The sequence below is a fragment of the Onychostruthus taczanowskii genome, unplaced genomic scaffold (assembly GCF_017590055.1).
Source record: "Onychostruthus taczanowskii isolate IOZ18803 unplaced genomic scaffold, ASM1759005v1 scaffold70, whole genome shotgun sequence".
Taxonomy (NCBI): Eukaryota; Metazoa; Chordata; class Aves; order Passeriformes; family Passeridae; genus Onychostruthus; species Onychostruthus taczanowskii.
This window is the reverse complement of record NW_024504787.1, coordinates 4225634-4247686: the sequence shown is the minus strand read 5'-3', so window position 1 is coordinate 4247686 and position 22053 is coordinate 4225634.

Here is a 22053-nt window from a genome sequence, read left to right as displayed (position 1 = left end):
GAAGTGAAAGCCTTATGGAGCACTGGAGCATGTTATTGGCAGTGTTTTAGGCAGGGGAAAGGATTGCACAAACTGCTTTTACACTCCTTTAACGTGTTCATCTGGATGGGCTGCATTTTGTCTTCACTCAGAGAACAGGGAAAGCAAAGGGGTGGGTGGGGAGGAAAAGTAAAACTACAGGGAGGGAAAGCTGGGGAGAAAGGAAGGGATGGCAAGGCAAGACAAGGAAAGGCAAGGTACAACTTCTAAGAAATGTAATTCAGAGTTTATATTTTGTTTATGTTTTTCCCAAGGCTTTCCATTAAAAGGGGATAATCTTATCAATATAGAAATTTACTAAAAACCAGAGTGTCTGAAGTTGATCTTTCCATTCTCTGTTTTTGAACTGTTATATTCCTTATATTACAAGAGGATAAATCTCTGCTTGAAATCAACCTGGCAGCACTCAGTGTAACATGACAGATGATCAGAAATACTGTAATCACCAGTCCAATGTCAAATGTATTCAGAGGACAGGCTGAATGAGATGCAAAGCAAACTTACTTTGGAAATGTTGATCAGTCTAAAAGAATTTTAATAAATATGCATCTGAACTAGTTCTTTTGTGTCCCTAAACCAAAATAGCTCTACTTTGTGGAAAATAAATGCAAACTCAGGAAGTTCTGTCAAACTGACAATGATTTATCTGACTGATGCTCATTTATGTTCCCTTTATCAGAAAATGCAATCCATACACTTCTAGAGTGTCACTACTTTTCCCTCCATTTCACACTGAGATTTTCTACGCTCAGTAAATAAGTCAAACAAGGATCATTAAAACTAAAAAATTACCTACAGTCAAAAGGTGTATAACTGTGAATTTCCTAGATATTATAATCTCTTAAATGCTGTCAAGGATATTAAAAAAATATTGGATAAAAAAACCCAGGGATAAATAGTTGTTGGAAACAATGCTATTAATATTGTAATAGTCTGTAATCTTAATATAGTTTTGGTTACACAATAATGCCTATCAGACTGTAAAGGGCAGTTTTGCTCCTGGATATGCTATCATTCAGCTGTAACATAAATTTGAGATGCAGATCAAATGTGGTCATGGTGATACTGGAATAATTAAGAAATACTTTGTGTGTTCAAATTGTCTTGGACCATCAATTAAACAAAATTAATTACTCTGTTTCAGAAAGTCTATCTGTGATTATGGAATTTTTTTCATATATTTTACTAAAGCACAGATGATGCTTCCACTGAACTTTGCGCAATTATTTCCTGTAAATAACTGATAGTTACCAAGACAGATTAAATGGTTGGTGTTGACTTGAGGGTGTTAACACTAAGAGTGTGTGATTTTATTATAGACTGAGTGTGACATTCAAAAAGCAGCACACAGAATCAGTTTTAAGATGCAGTTTTGTATTTTTAAATAAGACCTTTTCTTTGCACAGCAAAACGGTGGATACAAAGGACAGAAGGTCAACCAGGCAAATAGCTATGAGATTCAAGGAAAAAATTCTTCACTGTGAGAGTGACAAAATGCTGGAGCAAAATCCAAGGAGCTTTAGAGAATTTCTATCCTTAAAGACATTAAAAATCATGCAGATAAGGCTATGAACACCTCATGCGTGAGAAATTAAGGATTGCTGCTTGAGCATGGCTGGATGTTGCCTAGATGTCCCACCCAACTGAAATTGTTCTGCAATTCCGTGATTCTGAACTTTCAGGTTGTCCCTTCCCACAGCCAGTGTGGAGGCATCCAGGATTTCCAGGCAGAATGACATTTCCCTCCTGGGCAGCCGGGTTCAAAGTTCAGCTAATTCACACTGAAGGGACTTCTCCACAGCAGCATCCCACAGCTCACTTTTGACTAAATAGCTTTGCTTACAAACCCAGCTTGGCTCCTAAACTAAAAATCCCAGAAGAACAGAAAATTTGCTGATGGACAACAGAGTTTCTGAATGCCCTTTCTGCATTATAAAAGGAAAGTATGTCTTTAATGGGACTTTTTCATTGTGGAAATTTGAGTCTTACTTCCCATCCTCTAAACACTTAGTTTGGATCTGGCCATGACTCTTACTTCTTTCTCACAGGCAAAAAGAGGTTGTAGCAGTAACCATTCCTAAATGTATGTAGTAGAGCCTAATTTATTTATTTTTATTTGTTTTTAGACCCTTAAATGCAAGCTGGCATGCTGAAGTATAGCTATAAAGTGATGATGAAAGGCAGATAATTTTTGAAATTATGAGAAGGAATGACTGCATTTAGAACAACTAAGAAAAATGTACTATTTGAAGTTATTTTTACTCTTTTCCCCTTTGAAAACATGTCCCCCCCTCCACTCTCTTTGTTCCTGCTGCGTATGAATACTGCCTTGCTGTCTACCTTTATTAGATCTTTGTTAAAAAAAAAAAAAAAGGCAATCAATATTTTAAGAGACCTCCTTTTAAAATAAAGGCTACATCAAGAAAACATAACAATATAAATAAATTATGAATTCTGATCTTGTTCTGGAAAAGCTAGTGCCATGTAAATTTAAAGCCAATGTTGTAGCATTTTCAAGTTGCGTTTGAGAAGTTACAAGATGTACACCTGACTGCTTTATTCATCTGTTCTGTGGAGGGAAATATTTTTCTTTCAAAAACAGTTGTTAATGTTCCTCTATTTATAATCCTGATTATAAATTAAGATTAATTAATGTTGTGATTATTGTTAAAGCAACTTGCTTTTGTACTTTGGGTTTTCCTTCAACACAAGTTTGATGCAATAGGTAAAGAGATGATGCCAATTAAAGAATTACTTTTGATCCATCACCTTAGGAGCCATTGCTAAAGACAAAACTGTTACATAAGTGCATATGCCTAACTTTCGGCAAATATATTTTTAAACAGTGACTCTTTTTTAAATAAACTGAAGAAAAAAAAAAAGGAATGTCATGTCAATGGTTTTTTTTTGAGCCAAATCATCACAATACATGGTTGCTAAACAATAAAATTTCCAAAAGGTTTCATGCACAGCAACCTTATGCTAATAAATGCCTTATAAATATTAATTCACAAAAAGTTAAAGAAAAAAAGCACAGATGTTTTCACCTTTTGGGAATAGTATTTAATGATCCTCAAGTAAATTCATTTGGCCAAAAAATAATCTTGCACTTATTCCCTATTTTGAGAGCAAACATGAAGAGGATGTTCAAATATTATTTAATACATACAAAATATTCTCTAATTTAATTTTTATTTTAATTTGATTTTAATTAAATCTCAGCTGTAATAAGGAAAGGGCAAGAATGTTCTAACTGTACAGAAATGCTATAAAGTGTACCATTGCTCTAATTCATCCTTACACTGAAGTAGCAGTCTTGGTTCCCAAGCTGAATACAAAGTTGATGGGTTTATATTAAACATGACTGTGGTGTAATTGGAATTACACATGCATATGTTTGGCCCAATGACTTTATTAACTTTCATACATAGGCAGTTATTGAAAAGAATATTGCCAGCTCTGCTTACTTAAAATGAAGTGTGTTTCCTCTTTTGAATCCTTCTTGGATGAGAGGAAAGGGGGAAAAAAAAGTAATGATTTGGCCTGTGCCCAGATTCTGAACACTGTGTTATTCAATTTCAATTAAAAGTAATCGGAAAAAAAAAGGGGTTTTTTTTTGGTATTGTTGCTGCTTAGCAAAACATGAAATAAGCTCAGGGCTTGCTTTCTGCATCTTCTCTCTCAGATGTGTATTTTTTTGTATTTCCAAATATGAATCAAGACTTGCAGCCACACTGAATTTCGCTGTCATTTGCAATAGTATCCTTTCATCCCATTGAGAAAACTAAGCCTGGTCCCATCTTGTATGACTTCAAGGCTCTGTGACAGAGATCCCCATTTCTCAGTGGTCAGCTGCAGTGTTAGTCCCATCCCTCGTTCTCTCCATGATCAAAAGCAGGCACTCTCAAGGTGCAATTTGTCTGAGCCATCACAGATATCTCTGTTAAAATGATATGGACTTCTTTTCCAAATTATCTGTTCCTTCCATTGTCGCTGGAGGGAAAGTAGGAGTGCAGATGAGACACAGATGTTGGGCCCCTGAATACCAAAATTTGATTAGATAAATCCCTAGGTACTTTCCTGATTTTACAGTTACTGTAGCACATTCATGCCCTAATTGAGGTCAGGGCTCCATTTTGTGGGTGCAGTCCCAAAGAATAATGGGATCCCATTTTTATTGATAAAAAACAGTGTCCTGATAGACAAGATAAACAAAGTAAAATGGAGATAAGGTGACCTGCCCCAGATTAGTGGCAGAATCTTGGAGAAAGCAAATGTCTTGGTTCAGTACCCAAACTGTAGAAATACATTACAATTTGGGACACAAATCACTGAAATCACTGAAATGGCTTGCAGTGCATTAAGGCAGTGTTGCCGCAGGATATCTTTTTTATTTATAACGTTCCTGATAAATAAGGTTCTGTTGGTGCTGAGTGATACCAACCTTCCTTCCAAGAAGTGACTCCATACACACAAAGACACGACCCATGGGGATCAGTTTTTGTCCACATCACCATCCTGAGAGACATTTTCTTGAGTTGTGCGTTCAGCAGGAAGTGACTTCTGACCAAAAATTTTGTGGGAGCTGGGGCAATGGGAAATCATGGACAGAACCAATGAACTGTCAGGTCCAGACACTTAGTGACCTGAAAATAAAAAGCTCTGGAAGGGAATGAGCATTGGGAGAGGATGGAGATCCCCGAAGGTGGAAGGGAGAGGATGCTGACTTTAAAAACCAGGGACATTGCAGTGTGGAGAGAGAAGGGCTGATGTATGGAATAGCTGCCTTTGATTGATGGTTTAATAGGCAAGCATAACTGCTGATTATATTGGCAGAGTGGATATATGGTAAAGCATTAAGAATAGCCAAATTCAGGTGATTTACTAGTCACAACCACTTGCAATAAATATAAGAAAAAAAAACCCACATAGAAGATGCAAGGGGTATAAAACCATCACTCTAGGAAATTTCACACTGATTTTCCAGTCAGTTTTCAAAAAAAAAAAAAAAAAAGTGCCTAGAATGATAATTACTTAGTTGCATTCAGAATCTTCCAGAATTATTGATAAACGATGATAGATTGCACCATAAGGAAAAAAAAAAAAGAAAGAAAGAAAGGAAGAAAGAAGAACATAAAAAATCCAGTCAGTTACTTGATAATTGCAAATCTACAAAAAAGATGAGCAGGGAGTGGAAGAAAAAATCCCAGACTTGTATCTTTATTAGGAGCTCAAAATGTCACATATAAGCAAGGAATACTACATAAAATATTAAGCGACTCTAATGCTGACTGGGAAAATTTATAGAGTTGGAGCTGTCTGTCTTAAATCATGCCCTCAAGTTATCTGTGCTTCATCTTGCCTAACTTGCTTTCTCTGAGGACTGTGCAAGTTTTTAATTCTGTGTATTTATAAAAAATTTACAAAGGATTAATTTAAACACTACATTAAGATAATAGTAATAATGATAATAATCTGAGATGCACATGGGGAGGGAGAGAGATGTTGCAGGAAGGAAGGCTTACCAAATAGTGGTTACAAAAATATAGCTTTATTTTTTTCTCTTGTTTGTTTGCTTGGTTTTTTAATGAAAACTGATGTTTTCACATCTAGAAAAGTAATTATTTTGCAGTTTGGCAGTTTGTTGCTCTGTTATGAAGAACTGCTCCTGTATATCATTATGGTTGAAACTAGCCTTTTATTACACCTTTAATAATGATTCTCTACCTGCCACTGCCAGTAAAATCAACTTTCAATGAAGATTCTTATAGAGTTGCACCTGACTAAATTATATGTTTTGGTGTTTGGTTTTAGAATTTCTTGTTGCTTGCTGTTTGGTTGGTTGTTTAGTAGTTTTGTTTTGTTTTATTGTTTTTTTGTTGTTGTTGTTGTTGTATTTCCTTTTATCATATTTTTTTTTACAAAACTGATGCAAAATAAATAACATGTCCAAGTTATGGGACTGCAGTGTAGTAAACTCACTTTTTGTGTATATATTCTGAACCTTCATCTCACAAAGTCTCCAAAAACCTTGAAGTTTCCATATAAACCCAAGATTTGGTGATATTTGGCACGTCTTGGCTTAATTAATTAGAACACTAAGTGGCTACCTGTGGGTTTACTGTTATCCCAGACAGTGTAAACCCACAAGTGAGATCCTAATCTCCAGCACTTCAGCTCAATAAGCATCATGGACAGAAAAGGGCCAAGCTGGGAAAACCACAAAATTGATTAAACTTTCCATGAGGAAGTAGTAAGGGGAATACATGGTTTTACATGTGAGAAGAAATTACCTCTAGAGATGGGATATGAGCAAAAAGAATGAAGACACTCTTCTTTGCTTATAGCAAATTTATTCTGAGAAAAGAAACTCAAATTCCCAAACTCCTAAATCCCCAAATCCTCCAAATATGTCGTTTCCTGCATGTCACAAGGAACAGCAGGATAGGAGTCAAGTAGAGGACATGAATGTGTTGACAGTAATGTGAACTTTTAACTTCAGTGAATTCTGTGCAAGATTCTTAAAACAAGCAACAAATCTTTTGAGGGAAAGAAATTGTTAAACTAGGAATCACAAGTTCAGGTGTCTAACTTGGCTGAAATAAAAATTCTCTCCATGTAGGATTGATTTGCAAAGTTACTCTTGTTTTCCCAAGTATTTGGAATAGGAAAACACAGCCTTAGAAGCAGAAGACATGCAGGGAACATGTGAAACAGCCCTTCATAGACTTCTTTGGAAAATGCATTCCCCTTACAATCCTCCACATGATATCTCCAGGCTATAACTCTCAGCAAACATTCAGAATAGTCAAGTTCAGTCTCTATCACCGACACAGGGAAAACATTTAAAAATCCATCCAGCTTAATTTTTTTTTTGTTAACAAAGGTATTCTGGTCTTTCAGGGTTTTGGGTTCTTGTTTCAAGATGAAAGTGATGTGAATACATTGGACTTGAAAACTCAGATCTTTGACCAGCTCATTTTTCTTACTGCTCTTTCATTTTCATATTCATTCTTACTTAACTGTGGTATGGAAAGATGAAGTTCCTTAGTAGGTAAATTATACACACTGAACCTTGTACAAGAAGATGATAAGACAGTTTCTTCATGGGATTCCTTTAAGATCAGATCAGTTACAAAGATGTTGGAAAAAAGGTAAATATTATTATCCCCTGGATTATGGTTAAGGAAATTAGATTACAGGAGTTAATTTAAATAAAGCAATCCAGAAGCACAACTGTGGTAGAAGCAGGAACGATTTGTCAGAAAATATCCTCAGCACTCTGTCTTCAAATAATTCCTTTTTTATTTTCTGAAACCTAAGCTAACATTTGTGGCACATGGCCAAGCCTGAGAAGATCCCTCCATTTCCAGGGAACCTGAGTGTGCTGTCTGCTCCATGGCCTGTCAGCTCCAAGAGTCCTCTGCCATAAATCACACAAGGACGGGAAGAGACCTTTCCTATGCACCCCATAAGGCACGGAGTTACCTGTCTAGAATATTTCCCTGTCTTCCTTAAATACAAAATGGTGTTACTGAATAACAGGGATTCGTGGAAGAGAGGGAGGGAAAAGAAAAAAGGAAAGAGAAGAGACAAGGTACCACCCCATTTTGTAAACTGAAAGGACTTCAGCTAATGCTCCATAAAAACTGGCTTAATATACAGTTTTTACAAAGCTTCAGTTTTTTGACAGATTAAGTGCTATTAAATCACTTTGCTCTGAAGGCACTAAAAGGTCACAAGATGAATTAGTTCAGGCCGTCTTAGCCTACTCCTCAAACGTTGCTTCACTCAGACGAGAGAGGAGTGAAAAAAAAGAAAACTGAACTGCAAATTATGACCCTCTAAATGTCTACAGGATGCGAAGCTGTGAAGAATGACAGTGCCTTGTCAAAAGCAGGCAGATGGGCTTTTATCAGCTTGCAGGGCAATTTTCTTCCCTTTTCTTTTCTTTTCTTTCTTTTTTTTTTTTTTTTTTTTTTTTTTTTTTTTTTTTTTTTTTTTTTTTTTTTTTTGAGTAGCAGTTTTAATAGGAAAACCTCCCCTTCTGAGGGGGATTTTACATGTGTTTTTGGCAAGGCTGGCACCTCATGCACAGTGGTGTTTTATTTTTCTGTTTTTCTCATGGCACCACTGAAATCTGACAAAGACTGAAGTTGTGTGTTGCTACCAGTACTCTCTTCTCCACACAGACTGATCACTCTGCCCTCAGTGAAGTTATCCCGGTTTTGCAAGGTCAGTGTAAATGGGATCAAAACCAAATCCTTGATGAAGCTTTCAATAAGTTACTGATACATTTTTGGCTTCAGCCTCAGCAGGAATGGCCCCTGCCTTTGGGAATTGCACAGTGACTCTGTTAGGGGTTTAATTTCACCCCAGAAAGCAGAAAAAGATTGGTACTCAAGAAGACTGTCCTTAGTTCACCCCACTGGGGCCTAAAAGTTGTCGATGGCACATTGTATTTCTGTGCTGAGCGTTTGAGAACAGCAGGGGATCTTTACATTCAATAGGCCATGAGCTGCATTACTTCAGCACAATTGATGAAGAAAGTATGGAACAGTGACCTTCGCTTTTTGGATTTCTTTACATTTTTATGGATGAATGTCATGACTGTCACATCTTTTCAAGGCTGTTTTTTCCATTATCATTCCTCAGGGCTTTTTTTTTTTTTCCCCCTCCTTTCTTTCCATTTTGTGGATCTAAGCCTTACTTCCTACTCATTAATGACTTGCTCTCAGCAGCTCAGAGGGCACTGATGCTCTTTGTGCTAACCACCTTATTTTACAGCTCAGAACAATCTTGACTCAGCAAAGTACTTAAATATGTCCCCAACTTTACATACACAAAGAGTGAGAGTAAAGTCAATGGAAGTCATTTTGGCATGTGCTTAAGTACTTTTCTGCACTGGGTGTTCCTGTGTATTAAAAACCTGTTGATATGACAGCATCCCTCTCTCAAAGCCTTTATTGATCGCCTAGATCAATCTTTATCACAGATAGAGGAGTAATCATATAAAGAACGAAATTCTGTGTTCTCCTCTTAAAAAATGAAAACACTGTTTAGATGAGGCAGCTCACTCTTTAACAAACAACCTGAGTACTCAAGCAAGTGTCCAACTTAAGGTGGGAACATTTGCAACAGAAGTAAGGTAGGAGTAAGGAGAGATCAAGGGCAATCCAAGGCACAGTTGAAATGCTGGCACATGAAGACACAGCTTCTAAATCCAGCTGTCCTACCAAATCTACTTTCTGATCCCAGTTTCCAATAACAGGAATTCGTATGGAGAGACATTTTTCCCCCTATGGAAACAACTTCAACATTAAACATGCATTTTCTAAGTGCAGAGATTTGCTCGTGCACAAAAAAAATATGCAGAAGAGTTATAAAAATATGCTTAATGAGAAAAATTTCCTTGAAAACTTTTAATTTTGGTAATTTATTAATAGGAGAATTCATGAACAGTAACAACTTGGGGAATGGATTATATCTTCTGGTGATTATAAAATCCACAATTTATTTACTTTCTCACACAAAGACTAATAATATTGAGCTCTGTTTCTTTGAAAATCATTCTTTATATATTGAGTCCTGTCCCCTAGAGACAAGGATTGACACCACTCTAAACCTGAACTAGACTTTCCTAATCATAAACTAGACATGCAAAAGTAAAGGCTTACCTTCTCTGGACAGTCATCACCATAGAGGAGAAAATGAAATTATAGTTGAACTCCACTTCAAAAAGGACAGCTACTTTTGCCTAATCATATGACTCAGCTTTTCAAGAGAAGCCCTAAAGGCTTCTCTTTTCCGGTTAATTTCAATGATCTTTAGCTCTTGGCCTGACTAACAATATAGTATATGTTACATATTTTAGAAAATTAATTGATTGCCAGTTAAAGCACTGTCAAGAAAACACATGCACTAAATTTTCTTCCGAAAGAAAGAGAGAAAGAGAGAAAGAAAGAAAGAAAGAAAGAAAGAAAGAAAAGAAAGAAAAAGAAAGAAAAGAAATAAAGACCTTTTCCAGAAGAAACAAAGGGGTGGGGTTGACCACTTTTTTTCAAGAGAACTGTTGATCATCATGCAGAAATTAAGGGTTTTGCACTGTAAAATTTCAAATTTTAATTAAAAATCATGTTTGATCTCGTCACATAAAAATAGGAAAACCTGTATTTAGATTTAAAGCATGAAGATAATCACTGTAGAAACCACAAAGAGGATGTATTCTGAATTGCAGTGCTGATTCAGAAACAGAGTCAGCCATAGCACCTGACTTTCAGTAAAACTTATCAAGACCTTGTAAATTTCTGATGAGACTTAGATTAAAAACTCTGTGGTTGAATAAACTAAATGATAAAAGTTAGGCAGTAGCAGTTCAGCTGGACTGAAGCAGCTTGGTGGATTGATATAACCTGAGTGTCAATCTAGTTAATTTGCACAGTTGATGCGCTAATATGGTCATATTGGCCCTTGCTCCCATTCTGGGACATCAGAGGTTGGTGTATGGGTTGGTCTGGCTTACACAGATTTTTCCTGAGGTGAATTTGCTCTCATGGATGCATCGACAACACTGCTAATGTCAATATTAGTTGTTTCTCTGCTCATCTCTTCAGCTGATGAAAGGTGAGATAGGGGAAAGAAATGGAAATTGCTGAAAACTAAGGGAATGCCAGGAGGAAAATAAAATGTTGCAATGGGACAAAGAAAAGGGCATGGAGAAGAGGAAAGGGAGACAGGAAAATAAAAGGGCATTTCTTGTGGCAGTAAAGAGGTTAATAAATGCCTGGAATCAAAGAGGACTCTGACAATACTCCACACTGGACCTCTTGACCTTTGTGCACTGCTATCAGCTGATCTTTCCTTATAGTTGGGAGTGATATTACTGTCTCCAGTTTCTAATCCTATCCACAGACTTCTATAAAGAAGTTTGACTCCTCTGTCCAGAAAGTTTGATAGCTATGGCCTGTGGGAGTCAAGAAGCACAAGCTGGGGTACCCATTTGTTGTCATTTACACAAGGTTGTCATTGCACAAGGTGAGCAAAGTGCAAAAGAGAAAAGATGAAACTCAAACTCCTTAAGTTCAAAGCAAAACCAAGTAGTCCTCCCCTGCCAAAGTTTGTGTAGCATTTTTTCCATTATATTTCCATCACTGAAAATGGAAAGAGGTCCTAAAATCCATACTAAACTACAAATTCCTCTCTCTTTTATTAACGACAATTCCACTAGAGGACATAATATATAAATATGAAATTGATATTATCTAACACAGTAAAACTTTCATGAGATCTTGTGATTTTAGAGTCAACAAACAATGTAAAAACAAAATACATTTGAGAATTTTACTCTGCTGTTAACTATTTTGGAATCTGCATGTATTCTATTTTATATTTATCCTTATAAACACAGCTGCAGAAATTTTGAATTTTGACAGATACTAATTTGCTGTTTTAATTCACCTCAGGAGAAAGGGAAAAGATTTTAGCAAGTAAAATTAAGCTTATTTAAACATTTTTGCTCTTTAAATGAATTCCACTTCTTAAGAATGGGCGAAAGTTCACTAACTACAAGAGAGATGGATTTTCTCATTAACACTGTGAATATTTGATGTAGTATTTTTGAACACAGACCTCTGAGCTAGGTAAATCTTAGTCAATAAAGAAGCTTTCTGAAAGATTGCATGTGGGCTTGTATGCAAACTGCCCATTGCCTTTAAGAAATAATGTCTATATGATATTCAAGCAGTGATTAAAATGCTGCAAATTAACACACACAAGCCAGTAACAACCACTGCAAATCATGGAACTAAGGTCATGCAAAGAAGAAGAAGAGAAAAAGAAAAAAATGGTTTCTTAGAGATTGAAGTGGCTGATTTCTTCAGGAAAGAGCCGCAGAGAAAGCTGGCGACAAAAACACTTAGACTTACAGCACCATTTAGTACACACTGGACATGGCATTGTCTGAGCTGGGTGCACTGGAATAATCCACCCTCAAGGGTTAATTTACTACCACAGTGAGTGAGACACAAGAGCTCATCCAGAAAAAAAAAAAAGCCTGTGGTGTGTTACAGTGGGCTTACATGTGTATGTACAAAATATAATCCCAACCTGTAGGCAGTGGGGAGCAGAGAGACTGGTCCAAGTTGTGTTTCTGAGTACCTCAACTGGTGTCAGTTTTAGATGATCTCTAGTGGGCCTCTGCCTCTCTCCATGGATATGGATGTGGCTCAGAAATTCCATTTTTGTCAAAAGCAACTGGATCTAATGGCAACAGGAAGGCAACAGTGTCACTGTGATATTTTATGAAAATATTTTCACTAGGATTTTCTCCTGAGAAGCTGAGAAGCCTCAGAAAATAAAAGCAAACAATAACTGTCTGATGGCTGCAGAATTTGGTCTGGAGATGGTTTACCAACAGGTGCATCTTTGATTGGTCTCATGTGAGTTGTTTTTATTTGCTGACCAATCATGGTCCAGCTGTGTAGAGACTTTGAGCAGTCATGAGTTTTTATAATTCATTCTTTTCCTAGCCTTCTGATGTATTCCTTTCTCTCTATAGTTTAGTATAGCTTTAGTATAACATTTAAAATATAATATAATAAAGTAAATATAATATAATAAAGTAAATACACTAATATATAATTATTATAATATAATATAATATAATCATATTAGCCATCTAAGAAATATGGAGGCAGATTAATCTCTTCCCGAGTCCTGGGACCTGAGAACACACTGACAGAACAGCATCTTCATTGGCAGAAGACACTTAATGACCAGTGAAGAACATCAACATCTCACACTGGAGAAGTTTAAGCCCAATTTGTTTTCCCTGACGTGTCCATGGAGAGAATGTGAACAAGGAGAAAAAAAACTAGATTGAGAAGACATTTTCTGGGGTTTTCATGTACAGTTCAACAATCTTGTTTCTTTAGGTTTCTAGATTTATCTTTTTCCTCCCTCACTCTCATATCCCTGTCTCTAAAGGTTTATATCCTAATTGTTCTACTTTTATTCTTTTTCTGATTTCCCAACTTTCTGTCCCTTCTGTTTCTCTCATATTTTTAATCAATGCATTTAATTCCATTCCCCACTACATAAGAAAAATAAGAAAGAAAAAAAGAAAAAAAACATTATTTTTTAATTCTAAGATCATTTGCTATGCAAATACCATTTCTAATTAGATGGCAAGTTCTCTGAGGACTCAGGAATTTGAAGAGTATGTGCTTTAGCTCCAGTCCTGATTCAGCCCTCCAGGCATAACTGTAAACAGAAATTCCTGGGTGCTAATCCTGTCACCCAGGAATGATATTTCTGCTACCAAAAAAGAATTGCATGCATGCAAAAAGAGGAAAGGGTGGCAAAATCTCTTTATAGGCAGCCTCTCAAGCTACTTCTTAAGACACATATAAAATCAGGCAAATAGATTGCTTAGCACTGTTATCAAAATATATGTGCTTGTGAAGAAATAAATATATTTTTACTTCAGTGGAGTGTCAAAATAAAGTTTTCTTTGTTTCTTTATGATAGAGATAAGCATGAACAAATCTTTGCTTTCTGCACAATCCTAGGCACTACTGAAGTCAGTGGGAACTGAGACAAACCAGTACCTGATGGCTATTACAATTTTTCTTGTTATTTTATCTTGCCTTCCTGGTCTGGTGTTTTGATTCTCTCTATATTTTGCAGCTGCCAGTAGGATGTTAATGTGTTATGACATACTCATCATATCACAAAGGAAGAAATTATTAATCTCAGAGATCATACCTATCACATAATTATACATAGACTATAGCAAATCAAAATAAATTATTCCTTAGAATACACATACACATTATACATTGACTACACATGAGCACTTTTGGGCATGTATATGTACAGGGAACAATAAAATAAAATTAAATTAGAATTGCAAGGAACTGGTGGTTGACATATTTTAAAAGTAAACTATTTGAAATATCTCATTTTTTGACAAGGCAGGTTCTATATCTCCCCTCTTCCCTTTGTGTCAGGTTTGCCTGTGTCTAAAATTTCTGGGTCTACCATAGCTCACATGCAAACACATATGCACACACACATATTTCTCCTGAGGAAAGACTTTAACTTTTGTAGCAAAACTGAAGAAAGAGTGTCATGAGGCTGTTGGGAAAAAAAAAAAAAAAAAAAAAAAGAAAAAAAAGAAAAGAAAAAAAAGAAAAAAAAAAAAAAGAAAAACACCCCAAAAAACCAGTTTGTTTCCTACAGTTGTATTTGGATTCTGCCCAAAATTCACCCTCACCGCCTTTTACTCTTGACACATTTTCCCCATGGAGTCAAATTTTTTTTATTATTATTTTTTAAACAACTGTCAGATTTTAGGTTGTGCACCTCCATTGCTGTCTGGGATTCTGAGACTCAGAGAGCAGTGACTCTATATTCATGTCGATATTAAATAAGCATGGCATTTAAAGACAACTGTGGGCAACTTTTTCTTTTGATGCTATCTTGGGATTTTTTTAAAAGGGTTTTATATAAGACATCAAATAGTTACGAGGAATGTGGCTGTGCTTTTTATAACACAAGAAAGGTTAAGAGCAGAAATCTTTATAGACATTGTAAGAAGTTCCAGGGGAACAGAAAGCTCTGTGGACTCAGAAGATGGATTTCACCTTCAAGACTAGGATTCAAGTTCACCAGAGGAATCTCAAAGTAGCAAGTGTTTTGATCTCAGCTCAGTTCTTCAGGGTTTTGTGTGTGTGTATATGTGTGTGTGTATCTGCGTGTTGGTTTCTCAGAAAGGACTATGTTTTTGCATCTAATCTGAAGAGGTTAGTTCCCTATAGATTAAAATTCAAATGGCAGGGAAAATACTTAAAACTTCTCTGTAGACTGAAACCATTCAAAGTTTTGGGAGAACTCACCTTCTTCCAGACATCTCAGCTTCATGAATTGTCATTAATCGGCTTTGGTGCTGCTTCTCTTTCCTGGGTGCTTGGTTGCTCATGCTGCTCCTGCCTCTCCTGTTTTGCATGGATACATATCCATCAAGAAACTTGAGATGGGTTTGAGTTTTGATATCAGGAAGAGAAAAATGAAAGAAAGCCTTGTGTAGGCATGCAAAGGAACGTGACCATCCTGGACTAAAAGGGAGAAGGAAATTAGAGTGCAGTGTGTTAGCTCCATTAAAAGAGGTGGATAGTTAAGGACTAGTCCATGTAAACAGTCCTTAAAGTAGGCTGTGGACCAGGTGAGATAGGAAAGACAGGCATTTCATGCAGCATCTGTTTGCAGTATATAGGAAAAAGAGTCTTTGAAAGAAAGATCAAGTCCAGGGAAGAATATAAAGAGTACTTGAGTCAACCTATGACCAGGCATGGAACAAGCACAGACTAATAAAAAAAATAAAGGAGAGAGCAGGAAATGGTCTCTAATGGATGAAATGCCACTGAACAATTCTGTAGTGAGCAGAAGAGAATTTTAGGGATGGTAGCAGGGGAAGACCATTAATTAGTTGGTTTTCAAACTAGGAGATTGTTAACTCTGTACATAAACACATAAAAAAAATTATTAATATGTAAATCCTACACAATGTCCTATTTTTTTGAGATTCCAATTTGCATCTCTATTTGCTAAACCTTTCTTTTCACATTAAAAAAATTAAAAGAAGGTCCAGATTAATACAAAGATTAATACAATGGTTTAATATTTCTGGGTCTTCCAATCTGTTTTCCTCCAATGTTCTTCAAATCAAACAGTTTCTGGTCACAGCAAAACCATACCCAGTGTGATTTTTCTCCTTTCCTTATTTCTAACTTCCACTAGACTTTTCAGTGACTCAGAGAAATGATAAAATGTGGAAGAAACAGAGATGATGGAAACCAGATGACTGCAAATCAACACTGGCTCAACAAACCAAAATCGGTAAGGCTTTGCCTGATTTAGATGAGTATCTAGAGGTCAATGCACTAGAAGCTGATTCTATGTGGTGATGCAACCATGTTCACCTATGTTTAGGTTTAGCATGAACAAGTGGGCAACGAAGATCTCAATTCAGCTGTCTACATTCAGGCATCTGATGCAAATGGTCGTGTCTCAGGTTATCCTGTCCTGTGTGCAACAGCCCCTCTATCAGCTGTAGGTATCCCTTAAAAGCTATGCCACGTGTACCAGTGATATTTAAATATTTTGGATGTTTCAAGCTATCACCAACAGGTACACATGCTTAAGCTGCCTGGTGAGATCCAACTCTTGTCTGACATGCCAGTGTCTGGATGTATTTTGGCTGCCATCATGAAGACCCCATGAGGTATTTAAATAACAGAATATACATTCTGCTATGGGATAGCAGAATGTATTATCTCTAGACCCTGCTGACTGCACTGTCAGCATCCTCAAGTCTAAGAGGACTTTGGAGGAACAAAGTGCATGTAAAGAGACTCCTGCACAAACAACAACTAAAACTAGCAGCTCTAACCTACAAACTGAATCCCAACAATTTACAGTCTAACCTGTGAGACCCTGGACTAAATTAATTTCTTTAAGCATAGGCATCTAGTCTTGTTTGAGAAGTCCTGAGCTGTCTGAAACCTTCTCTCAGATGTGTGACAAACCTGACAAAAGACTTTGCAAAAGGTTTTTTGATGGCCAGGTGGGAGTCTGAAGACAGATAACGTAGTCCAAGTCATCTCTATAAATAAGTGAATCAAGCTTCAAATATCTGAGCTGCAGTCAGCAAAATGTTGTCTACAGGAATATAAATAGAAGGGGAAAACCACTATGAAACACAAAAAATTGTTAAGGAATGATGCCTGGTTGTGGTTTTGGAAAATTACATTAATTCTTATTAGCAAAATAATCATTAGTCCCTGATTAAGAATATGAACTTCATTTATTAATGAAAACACAAGATTTTCAACATATGTTCTGTCAGAGGAAATATTAAATTGAAAAGAAAAATAGTCTGGGGCAATCATTCTCACCCTGGGACTTAGAAAATACAGGTTTAATTGCCAGCTCTGCCACAGATTCCTCATACCATTCTTTTATTATTTGTATTACTGTTGACTTAAGTATACCTAGTCATGTTACATTTTAAATTCTTTGTCCTTTAGTTTTACAGCTCCAGAAATTAGAACAGCAATTATTTTTTTGATTGTTTTGCATTTATCATATATATTTTGCTTGCAATGGCTTTTGTGTGGTCTCTTTCTCAAGTCCTAGTTACTAGGACTAGTCGCTGTGTTTTAGTGGCAGCAGTCCCTTGCCTGGTACACTGCAGGACAGTGCCATTTCTTTCACACTGGAATAAATTGCTCCTATGGGGAATGGGTTGAGGGCAGTCCTGGGGAGAAGGCACTGATTGTGCTGGTAAATGAGAAGTTCAATGCAACACAGCAATGTGCACTGGCAGCACAGAAAGCCCCAGCTGTGTCCTGGGCTGATCCCACAGCATGAGCAGAAGGTCAGGGAGGGATAATTCTTCCCCACTCCTCTGCTCTGGTTGAGACCCACCTGCAGTGCTGCACCCAGATTTGGGGACTCCAGCACAGGAAGAACAAGCCCCAGAGAAGGCCACAACACTCTCAGAGGGCTGGAGAACCTATACTAAGGAAATAGGCTGAGAGAGTTACGTTTTTCATGCTGGAGAAGAGAAGGCCCCAGGGAGACCTTGGAGCACCTTGCAGTACCTAAAGGAGATCCAAGATCTCTGGAGAGGGACTTTTTACAAGGGCCTGGACTGATAAGACAAGGAGAAATAGTCTCAAGTCTGAAGGTGGTAGGTTTAAATTATGTATTAAGAAGAAATTCTTGGCTGTGAAGGTGGTGTGACACAGGGACAGGTTGCACAGAGAAGCTGAGGCTGCTCCATCCCTGAAAGTGTTCAGGACCAGGCTGGATGGGGCTTGGAGCAGCCTGGGGTAGTGGAAGGTGTCCCTGCTCATTGCAGGGTAATTGTCCCAGATATCTTTAAGAGGCCACTCCTTATCCAGCCATTTTCTTGTTCTATGATATGTGACAGCAGAGATTTTGTGATTTGGCAGTTTGCTTCCAGTGCAAGTTACAAGGCACCTGACATAGCTCCTTTCTACCACACTGATGGAGCAGCTTGCAACTGGCACCATACTTTTTACACATGCACAGAACGACCTCATTGTGCAATTGCACCTCTCCAAAAAGCATCCCCAGGCCTCCCCAGAAGCAGCAGGACTTCACAATCTCAATTTGTATGTACAGTCTTGCCGTGCTCTTCCCATTTGTTGTGAGGGGAAAACCCCACCTTACTACAAGAGATAATAATGAGCATCTTTGGGACAATACGTGTGTGTCCCAGCTATTTTCTCCTGGGAGGACATGATAATGAGGAATTTGCAGTCTTTAAACCCGCTGTAAGACAGTGTGTTGGTTCTGGTATGGTGAGTTACATTGCTGTACCACTGTGGTAAAAGAAGCTGTAGTGTTTGGAAGCTGAGAATTTTAAATTTCTCAGAAATAACTTATCAACCGAAGAATTACAATTTTTAACCTTTTGGGACAACAGAGGATGGGTTTGCAAAACAAAAGTATCTGGATAACATCAGGCTTGTAGAAATAGCTGTGCTGTGTTGTATTCTGACACAGAAACAGTTAAATGGATAGATTCAGGAGACAAAAAGAAAGCAGCAACTCTGTAATATTGCAATTCTTGACACAATATAATGCAGATGTTGGCAAAACACCATGTTCACAGGGAGAAGTGAGTCAGTCCACACACCATCTGACCATTCCTTACGCCATGGAAGCCTTTGGAGTGCATTCAGTACAGCAAGCACAGCACTGTTCTAGCTGATTAAGTTGCACCCTGTATTTCAGGCTCTCAAGGCCACGAGACAGAGATGCCAACTTTAACAAAAAGGTTTTTCTGCAGGAAGGAAGCAGGGTATTATTATATATTACATTTCTTGACAAGGCAACTGGAAAAAGTGCCTGCATGCTCTCTGACTCAGTGCCAGCTTGTTAGCTGGATATGAAACAAAGGGATATTGAAGATTTTCTGTTTTCATGGCATCTAGGAACAATGGGGTACTTGCTCCTGTGTAATGAAGCCCCTTTGCATCATGGTCCAGAATGATCTTTAGGCGGCACCATGAAGGAAAGAGAAAATATGGGAAAATCCAGGAATGCTGCTGGGGTTAGTCCATCAGAAAGCTCTGGCTGTTTGGTGGGTTTGCATAAAGTCTGTCCATGTTTTGGACTGAGAGAATACCTCAGTATATGGGGTAGGCACAGATGGAGTGAAGTGACAAAAATGTCAGCCATTCAAGTCTTCTAAAAAAAAAATTAAAATATCTATACTCCTTTATGGAAAATGAGACTGATAACTTTGGCAGCAGCAGCAGGGAGGGCAACTCTTTATGTGAATGATTATTTACATGGGTGGAGCTGCCATAGGAAGTTCCTTCCACCCTTCAGGAAGCCTCCATAGCCTGCTAGACAGGGAAGTCTTCCAAGAGAAAATAAAATTTGACCTGTATTTTCTTTCTGTGGTGGGTAAGTATTCTCAGAAGCAGGACAGCAATTCATGTTTATCTTCCAGTTTGGTGAAAATCTTGCCTTCTTATATATAAATAAGTACTTCAGACATGTTTTCAAGTGATTATTCTCAATTCTCAGGGCTAAGAAAATTACTTGAAAAGCAGAGTAGCCCTCTTTGCTAACTCATGGAACTTCTAGAGCTAAAATCTATCCCCACAGAAGAGTCTGCCCAGTAACATGAGCTACATATGACATTGTTATGTTTGCATACACAGTTTCAAAGATTTTTAAAGGGTGCAAGTAAAAGTATTGTTAAAACTTTCAGAAGCTGAAGAAGGGAATTCTAATTATAATTTTAAGTATATTTTTTGTTTTAAACTTGAACTTGAAATTTCAATTTTGAGAATTGTTTTGGTTACCTGATGAATGGTTTTGCTGGTGTATTAGTAATCTTATACTGTAAAGAGTTTCTTTTAAAATAACTTATAAAGTACTTTTTTTCAATACAGATTTGTGCAGAGCCCACTCTGTAGTAACCATACAATAAATAAAGAAAACTCCCGACAAATAAATAATAATAAACATCATTCATGGTGTTCTCTGAACCTCTAAAGCACTGTGGCCTCTAACAATTCTTTTTCCTCTGGCATCTGTTCCTCTAGTGATGCATTTCAACGCACTGAAAGAACAGCTTACTCTTTTGACACGTTTTTTGTAATAACCAGGATTGCTACTGCTTCAGTGGTGCATTATTGTAATACTTTATCAAAACAATGCCTGCCAGGAATCTGTCCCAGGAGAAATTTTATACAGTTCTTTTAAATGACAGGAAAGAAAGCCCAGTTTATGGAATTTCTTGGTGATCCCCACATAATCGTGAACACCATGGAGTCACTGTGTCTAGAAGCCTTTCACTAAGTTATTTTGCCATTTCATTCTAAAGAGGAAACTAAATTTTACAGAAAAGTTGCTGTAGAAAAGAGACTAAATCCTTAAAGTCTGGGGAGCTTTCTGAGACCTCAGATCCCCAAGGTTTCTAATAAGATGATGAAAATGAGAATAAGCATTCTGTTTTTCATCCTATTATCAAGCCAAGTTCTTCAGCAAGAATAAGAAGGTTTTGCCTCAGAATTCTTCCAAATACAGCTGCTTTTGTCATTGAGTCTTCCTTACCTGGACAAAATTCCTGTGCATTTAGGACCTATCAGTAGAGTTTTATTCCATATATTTGGGCATTGTCCATTTACACATGTTGAAAATTTTATCATCCACAACCTCTCTGGAAAGAGTTACACAGGTCATCTCACAACTGTTATTCTAATTGAGTGAAGGCAGAACTCCTGCTACATATTTTGAATCCTGGCCTTGGAAGCTTACTTTGATTCCACTTGTTTTGTGGGTTTTTTTGGTGTTTTCTTTTTTCTTTTTTTCCTAGAGTCAATGAACAACCAATACTTATTTCTCATCACCAAAACTTTCATGATTATGTAGGGTTCTGTCACAACCTCACCTCAACCCTTTTACAAAGTAAAAAATAACAGTGGAAAATACATGATAACTTTTACCGCATGTTATCATTTTATGAATCTTTTAGCCAGTTTTCCTCATTATTATGATGAGGGCATTAAAGATAAAAACACACACACAGTACTGCAGATATGCTTGAACCATTGCTGTTTTCAAATGTCTAAATCAATTTTCTGTTTCATTCTCCATTATTTCCTAATGATTTTTAGCATTAGATTTGCCTTTTTCTTGACCAATACTGAACACAGAGCTGACATTTTCATAAAACTTTCTATCATAACCCCTAGGTCTCATACCTGAATGGTAATGATCATCTCAGAAGAGTGGCATTTAAGAAACTACATTTAACCTACATTCAAATGGCAAAATACATAACTTGTACAAAAACACCAAGGAAGGTTTTCACTGGTAAAAATTTTAAAGCTGTCGCTGGCACCTGAGGTGTTTCCACAGCACATGCCAAGAGGTATCAGCATTTTGGGTGGACCAAGAACCTGAGGAACCTAAATTCATTTGGATTCTGGATGTTAGGCAAACCTACCATTTTCTTGGCTAAGTGACTTAATCATATACTCACAAAAAAAATCATTGAATTAAGTAGAAGGTATGTCCACAACTGATTTTATTAAAACCAACTAACCAAGCAAGCCTAACAGTCTAAGGAGTGACATTTTTCCTAAATTAAGCATAAGCAACAGCTATTCAGAAGTGGAAGAAGAGAGTATTAACATCTGCTCACCTTCAGATTTACAACTCCAAGTTTAAGAAAATTACCCTTAAGAAGAGGCCGATCCAGAAGGAATAGGTCTAGATGGGATTATGCATTTTTCTTCCCTCTAATGTTGGGTATGATATATTCTGCATACAAAAATAATAATTAAAAATAATTATATTAATAATAATCATAGAAAACACATATAAACATGCATTGTTAATTAGGTGTAAAGAGATATAGCTATAGCAAAATATAAATTCAGATGTAAACACATGTTGAGTTTT